Here is an 8,688-nt window from a genome sequence, read left to right on the forward strand (position 1 = left end):
ATAGATTGCCATTGAGAGCCAGTTGTTACACAAACGGTCAATTTTCCTTCTGCGTTGTTCATGCCAAACTACTGATACTTTGCTTCATAAAATACCCACATATATTCGGAGGTGGATGGTTCGAAGAATTTTGTCGTCAGGGAGGGTACAGATGGCGTCAAGCAGATCCCAAATGGGACCACCGTGTCAAGATCTTGGACTGGTTCCAAACCTCTTCGCAGTGTCTTGCAGACTAAGGACATAAGATACTGTTCTATAGTTACGTTTACATTCCCACCTGGCAAGCTGCTGTAAGAGTGCCGAAGGCTGGGGTGAGAGGAACTGAACTGGTTGCGTTAGCCCCTTTCCTGGTATATTTGACTAATGGAGCGTGACTGTCTCTATGGAAGAATGAAAGTGGTGGTGGAGATACTAGACCACAAAAGCCGCTTCAAAACTAAAAGACAGACAAACAAAAAGCTTTTCCTTTGGTCTCATATTTTGTTCAGACGTAACGTACAACGAAGTTAGCGACTAAGGAACAACAGAATATACACAAAATAATGATAATGAAACTGTTACGTTTTCATTAATTATGTTAAATTTCAGCCTCCAGTTGCATAAGCAAAGAAACTTTACCTAGGTTTCGGCTATAATAATGTAGCATTCTTCAGAAATGTCACAATATAAAATTAAAATTTAAACATGGCAGATATTGCCATGTTTTAATTTTAATTTTATATTGTGACATTTCTGAGGAAGGCTACGTTATTATAGTCGAAACCTAGATACAGTTTCTTCGCTTATGCAACGGGAGGCAGAAAGTTAACTTAATTAGATCTTACAGTTGCTGACTCTGCTGCTCCATGTTAAAAATGTTACGTTTTCATTCACCTAGAAAAACGGCTTAAGTGGAATACAGACTTTCGCTCCTTATTTTAATTGCCGATGGAAGTGGAACGAAAGTTCTCAAGCTGCAGACGAAGCCCCAGAGTTGGATATCACAAATGAAATGTATTGCGAATACATAGAAAGAAGGATCCTTTATTGTATGATTATATGATAGCGGGAAAAACACTGGTAGCAGTTACTTCTGTAAAATATCTGTGAGTATGCGTACGGAACGATTTGAAGTGGAATGATCATATAAAATTAATTGTTGGTAAGGCCGGTGCCAGGTTTAGATTCATTAGGAGAGTCCTTAGAAAATGTAGTCCATCAACAAAGGAGGTTGCTTACAAAACTCTCATTCGGCCTATACTTGAGTATTGCTCATCAGTGTGGGATCCGTACCAGGTCGGGTTGACAGAGGAGATAGAGAAGATCCAAAGAAGAGTGGCGCGTTTCGTCACAGGGTTATTTGGTAAGCGTGATAGCGTTACGGAGATGTTTAGCAAACTCAAGTGGCAGACTCTGTAAGAGAGGCGCTCTGCATCGCGGTGTAGCTTGCTGTCCAGGTTTCGAGAGGGTGCATTTCTGGATGAGGCATCGAATATATTGCTTCCCCCTACTTATACCTCCAGAGGAGATCACGATGTAAAATTAGAGAGATTCGAGCGCGCACGGAGGCTTTCCGGCAGTCGTTCTTCCCGCGAACCATACGCGAGTGGAACAGGAAAGGGAGGTGACAGTGGCACGTAAAGTGCCCTCCGCCACACACCGTTGGGTCGCTTGCGGAGTATAAATGTAGATGTAGAAGATATTTATTAAGTTATGAAATTTATTCTTCTTCACTTCATGGAGTAACCTACAGTCTGTTCCGTCTTCAATGAAGCCATCTCTTCTGTTGCTTCCAGAATGAGATTTTTACTCTGCAGCGGAGTGTGCGCTGATATGAAACTTCCTGGCAGATTAAAACTGTGTGCCCGACCGAGACTCGAACTCGGGACCTTTGCCTTTCGCGGGCAAGTGCTGTACCATCTGAGCTACCGAAGCACGACTCACGCCCGGTACTCACAGCTTTACTTCTGCCAGTATCTCGTCTCCTACCTTCCAAACTTTACAGAAGCTCTCCTGCGAACCTTACAGAACCAGCACTCCTGAAAGAAAGGATAGAGCGGAGACATGGCTTAGCCACAGCCTGGGGGATGTTTCCAGAATGAGATTTCCTGACGGCGAAAGGCAAAGGTCCCGAGTTCGAGTCTCGGTCGGGCACACAGTTTTAATCTTCTGTTGGTTGTTCATGTAGTACTTTCTGTAGAGTATTGACTTTGTTGCCCTTAGTTTCTTTTAATTTTTAGATGCTTGCTCTTACATATATGATTTAGGTGATGTATTCTAAAGTGGAAGTAGTTTTCTGCCTTCTGAATAATTATTTGGTCATCAGAAAAGAGTAGCGTATTTATGTGTCTCCTGGTATTAAACTGAAAATTCAATTTCCTGGTTCCATTCTCGCACATTGTCATCTAATTATGTACTGAATACAGGAGGGGGAAAGTTACAACCTTCTCGCGCTCCTCTGTTGATCTTTATTGCTCCTGCCTTCTCTTTCTGTATTTATTGTAATTTCTGTGTTCTGATACAAACTTCTTACAACCTGTATTAAATGTCTTGGCTACCCTTGTTTTTCAAGTTCCAGAGTTTCCTTCTGTTTACCTCTGAGGAGAGAATGTTAGACGAGGAAGGCTTCGAGGGTGAAGAAATCAGGTGATCTAGCAGTGCAGTCGCAGTTGGGCACTTCTGTGGTAAATGGACTCAGCCGAAGCCGCTGGCGTCCGTGAGACAAACATCACGATTTTGAGGCCCGTTACAGATATGTAAGATAGAAATAGTTTCACCACATATACAAAATCTATGAAGAAAGGTACGTACTGACAGACGCCCACTTTTTCTTGACTATCTAACGCGTACAAATATCGGTAGTTAATGTATTTGTGGGACGTCCTTTTGCCCTGTAACAGGTACTTTTCGTAGCCGTTAGAATCCTACTGAATAAATACAGTGCATAATAATTGTAACTTCCCCTGAGTGTCAAGTCGTCTGAAGTCCCAGAAATTTTAATTGTTTTGAGCCCTGGATTATATGACAAAGACAATGCGCAACGAAAATCTAACTGGTGCAATCACGGATTGAAATTTGCTAACTGCTTCCTCTTACAAGCTTTCCCTTATAAGCTTCCTCTTAACAAGCTTCATGGGGTTAGTGTTCACAGGAGAGAGGAAGGCGTGCTACTAAGCATATTTTGGAAAAGTTTAACGAACTACGTTCATTAATGACATTTATTCACAATGTCGAAGGTAATATTGAACTTCATTAAACGTGTAATACGCGTGAAATCTTAACACTATAGTTCCATGTGAGCAAACAGTATTAATCATCGTTATTCAGTGTGGATTAGGCTGGGTCGAGGTAGCGATATGGATGCACATTTCGTCACATTCACGTAACAGCCGAACACAATATTCACCATTTTCTAGCAAAAACTGAGTCTTCAAACTTGCTTGTTCCTCGCAGCGGAAGGAAACACGAGACTCGATCCAAATCACGACGCACGAAGTGAATCGTGGCCGGGTAAATAAACAAGTACTGTCCCCAATGAATTTAGTTTCCTGACAGCAAAACTTTCACTCGCGACTTCCTCATAACGCTCCTAAAAAATGACTTCACAATCACGGAAAGTTCCTATTCCCAAAATCTGAGCTACAAAATCACAGTCTAAGTGCGCCCAGGAGCAGCGCGTCATACTGACCACAGACCAGCTCACTGACTGTTGTACAGCTCTACTCTACTGCGTCCGTTTAACTTCTGTACAAAATCCAACCTGCCTCGCCTCCGTGCATATCAGCCGAAAAAACCTGCAAGGGGCGAACTGACCAATCAACAAGTCGAATTTTTCAGTGGTGACAGATTTCTCCTCCAATCAGAAGGCAGGTTAGACGTCGCTTGTTTGCTCCTGCTCAGAATTTTCCACCGGTTCAACGTCTAAAATTTGAACAAACGTGTCCCATGTGTGGGCCTGAAGTAGCGAATCACGAGAGCGCGCATTACGGAAACCCCCAATAGCTAGCGGGCAAATATAACTGTTATTCGAAGTCCGGAATATGTTCTTCTTAAAGCCACTTATGAGACACTATTTGTAAATATCTTTAACACACTCCACAACATTTTCCTCATACTTCACACCTAACTAGTCCGTATTGAGAGAACAATATAAATCAGTATAAGTTTAAAGCATAGGATGTAATAGAAGCATAAACATTATCGTCAATTACAACATCATGTACTACTTCATCTACCATTTGACACCCACTGCCGGTCTGGGTGGCCGAGCGGTTCTAGGCGCTACAGCCTGGAACCGCGCGACCGCTACGGTCGCAGGTCCGAATCCTGCCTAGGGCATGGATGTGTGTGGTGTTCTTAGGTTAGTTAGGTTTAAGTAGTTCTAAGTTCTAAGGGACTGATGACCTCAGAAGTTAAGCCCCGTAGTGCTCAGAGCCATTTGAACCATTTTTGAACACCCACTGTCGGAAAAATGCCTCCTCTAGGCTTTTCCTTGAATCGCTACCTTCAACAAAAGGCATCCATACTCATCCTGGATGTTTCTCATCTCATCTTTCCATCTTCCATACAGTAATTGTCTCGGTCTTTTCTTATGTCTTGGAAACTAGCAGAGGACTTTGTTGGGGCACCTCGCATCTATTCAGCTAACTCCCTTCCCATCCCTATGTCAGTTTCATTAAGTAATAATTATGTCTTCCCTTCCAGCCCATTTGTTTTCCTGTCACTTTAGCAATTCACAACATGCATCTCATCTTTGATTATTGGGCCACCATTATCATTTTAATTGTTTTTGGCTTTAAAGTCCATGTCTTACCGGCCTAAACCGAAAGCGGAAGTATTACCTTAGTTCACAGTATGCATGCTGATTCAACTGCACCTACCGCTGTCGTTTTATGCAACCCGCAATTTTTCAGCTGACCTTCATAAACCACGTGCTAGATTTTCATATTCTCTCGCTCGCTGCGCGCAAACTGTTAGTCTTTCAGAAAAAATGACTGGGACCTTTTTGTAGAAAATTTAATGCAGTCAAATTTCGACTGGGACACGTTTTCGCTATAGACCGTAATTCAAGAAAAACGTGGCCTTCGAATGCATCCCCATTCCAAGACTCCGCCTCCACCGATCAGGATTTCTAGTATGTTGTTCATGGCACCCCCCCCCCCCCATCCCCCACCCCTACCAGTGCACAGACATTTGCGAGTGCACAAGTTATTTCCCATGTTCGATCTTTTATGGTCTTCATTGACTGGCCTTGTTATGTCACTGGCTTAGTCGAGTAATGACAAATTGCAAACTACGTTTGCGTAAATTTTAACTGACAATTTTCTGACTGCGAAACAACTGTGCTTGTACGAGTTAAGTTTGGGTCAAAATTTCAACGTAATTAGTTTTAGCGTAACGTTTACAAAAGTTGTTTTTCGTTCATTTCCCTCACGGACACGTTTGAAATATTAATGTTAACGAAGTAGCCGACTATGCTGGTGACGTAATAGCCTAATCAATACAGACCAAGAAAGGTTGAATATCGGCACTAGATCTTGAATCGGATATTTTTGTACAGTGGTAGGAGGGAGTACCACGATAAACATACTAGAAATCCTGACTGGTGAGAAATGAGTGTGCAGTGGATGTGTGTTTGAAAGTCACGTTCGTGCGTTTTTCTTGAATAGCTCGTAACCAGGGTCTCCAGCTGAAACGTGTCGCCGTACAGAATTTAACTAGATTATTTTTCCTACAAATACATTCCGCTCATTTTTTTCTGAGTTAGTAATAGTTCGCGAGCAGCGAGCGAGAGAGTGTGAAAATCTCACGCGTGATTTATGAATGTCGGTTATAACATTGCGGGTTGCATAAAAAGACATCGGTAGGGGCAACAGAATCATCCTGTATATGCAGCTCAGATAGCAAGCCAGTACTAAGTAAAAAACGGAAAGCTAAAGGGTGGAGGAATTCATAAAGGACCTATACATAAGGGAAACAAACTTCAGCACACTGTTAGAGAAAGGGAAGAGAAGATATGTGAAGATGAGACAGGAGATATGATACTGCGAGAAGAATTTGACAGAGTACTGAAAGACCTAAGGTGAAAAACGGTACTGGGAGTACACGACACTCCCTCAGAATTACTGAGACCTATGGAACAACCAGCCTGACGGAATTATTATGCTTGGTGTTCAGCATATATAAGACAGGCGACCAAGTGAAAAGAAAACGGGTGCTGAGACATCTGAACACTACTGGACCATCAGTTTAATAACTCGTGGTCGCAAAATGCTGGCACGAATTATTTACAGAGGAATGGGAACGCTGGTAGAAGTCCACCTCGGGGAAGGCCAGTTTGAGTTGCGGAGAAATGTAGGAACACGCGAGGCAATACTGTCGCTACGACTTGTCGTAGAACATAGGTTGAAGAAAGATAAATCTATATTTATCGAATTTTTAGACATTTTTGACAATGTTGACTGGACTAGCTTTTTGAAATTTTGAGGGTGGCAGTGGTAAAATTCAGGGAAGGAACAGTTATTTACAGCTTTTACGGAAACCATACGACAGTCGTAAAGAGTCGAAGAACTTGAAAAGGAAGCCGTAATTGGGAGAAGACTGAGATAGGGCCGTAATCTATCCTAGACGTTATTCACTCTGTACACTAAGTGAGATGCGAAGGAAACGAAAAAAATATTTGGAAAGGGAATTAAAGTTCGTGAAGAACAAATAAAAACGTAAACATTTGCCGATGGCTTATTAAATCTGCCAGAGACAGCAAACGGTTTAGGGTAGTTGAACGGAATGAATAGTGGCCTGAAAGGAGATTACAGTATTACATCAACAAAATTAAAACTGTGATGAAGGAATGTAAAATAAACTATGCGGTGCTGAAAGAATTATATCAGAAAATGAGACACTAAAATGTTTGTTATTTGGAAACCAAAGTAACTGGAGAGAATAGAAAATGCAGACTGGCAATAGCGAGAACAGCGTTTTTAAAAAACAGAAATTTATTAACATCCAATGTAAATTTAAGTATTAGGATTTTTTTCTGAAGATATCTGTGTGGGTTGTAGCCTTGTACGAAAGTGAAACGTAGATGATAAGGAGTTCGGACAAGAATAGAATAGAAGCGTTTGAAACGTGGTGCCACAGAAGAATGCTGAAGTTTGGATGGGCAGATCGAAACATAAAAGAGGAAATACGGAATCGAATTGGGGCAAAAGAAGTCTGTGGCACAAGTTGACTACAAAAAGGAATTGATTGTTACGAGACACCCTGAGCCATCAAGAAAAACTCAATTTGGTAAGGAAAGGAAGTGTGGAGCAGGGGTAAAAATTGTAGAGGGAGACGCTTGCGATTGTTATGTAGAAATGAAGAAACTCGTGCAGGAGAGACTAGCATGAAGAACTGCATCAAATCAGTTTTTGGACTGAAGACCATTACATCCACAACAATATGTACTGGCTGAAACCGAGCGTGAGGTCAGTAAATCATTTAAGTATTTTATAAATTTAAAGAAAAAATGAAATACCTGGTTTTACTACACAGGAAAGAGATTTGCACTGAAAGGGGACTTAATACTCGGATATAAAGAACGTTAGCGTGTCAAGGGAACTGAGACCATGGCAACGTTTCAAAGAAATTCATGAAAAATGTTGCACAAGTTTTTAAAATCTCTCATAGAAATCAGTTCCAGTAGTGTGCTATTTAGGTGATCTAAAGGGTAAATAAATAACTTTGATATTACAACAATGACTCAGGGTTAACTTTCTAACGTAGAATTCAGCTACTACATTGTGTGTGTAAACGTTTCATTCACATGTTAGGAATCAATGCGTGATGGTAGTTTTGGCAGGTGAGCTTTTCGGCGTTGTGTAATTTCGAAACGAACTCGTCCACTGACCCGCACGCTCAAACACGGCAGTGCAGCAAAATAGCGACTTCACAGCGTTGTAGCGTATGTGTCAGCGAGTCCCAAAAATAATCTACCCCCTCGTGGCTGTCACACGGATGCTGCAGACTTCAAGGCGAAACGTGTTATTAATATGTCCGAGGTGAACGTCCGTCTCTCACGCACTCACTCACTCACACACACACACACACACACACACACACGCACACACACAGGCGCGCGCGCGCTCACCCGTCTTCTCTCTGCACCAACTTCATCATGATGTAGACCGCTTTGACCAGCGAATAAACGCGAGCAGGCCATGTATCAGATTTCACTAATACGAGTACTTCTAAGTACCTGTAGAGCGAGTTGTGTTTCTCTCGAAGTTGAATGTAATCTATCTTGACTTTATAAAATTGTACTCCAGTGTGACATCTATAGAGCAATTATCTTTATCAGTTCCGCAAACCTTTCAACTTTCGAGATACTTACAGAGTTCTTGGGGCATTTCCATGGAACCAGATACCAATTCATATATTAAATATAAATAGGTATTATATTTCGGCAGCTTGTAATTAAGACTAAAAGTTGAAACTTCCTGGCAGATTAAAACTGTGTGCCCGACCGAGACTCGAACTCGGGACCTTTGCCTTTCGCGGACAGACACAGGCTATACATTCCTATATATATATATATATATATATATATATATATATATATATATATATATATATATATATGGCACTGGTTTTTAGTAAAAATCTCGGAAAGTTCTTGACCTACTTACTTCAAATCTTTGCACAGTACTCTATTAAATGTTCGGATAG

This window comes from Schistocerca piceifrons, chromosome 1 (assembly GCF_021461385.2).
Source record: "Schistocerca piceifrons isolate TAMUIC-IGC-003096 chromosome 1, iqSchPice1.1, whole genome shotgun sequence".
Lineage (NCBI taxonomy): Eukaryota > Metazoa > Arthropoda > Insecta > Orthoptera > Acrididae > Schistocerca > Schistocerca piceifrons.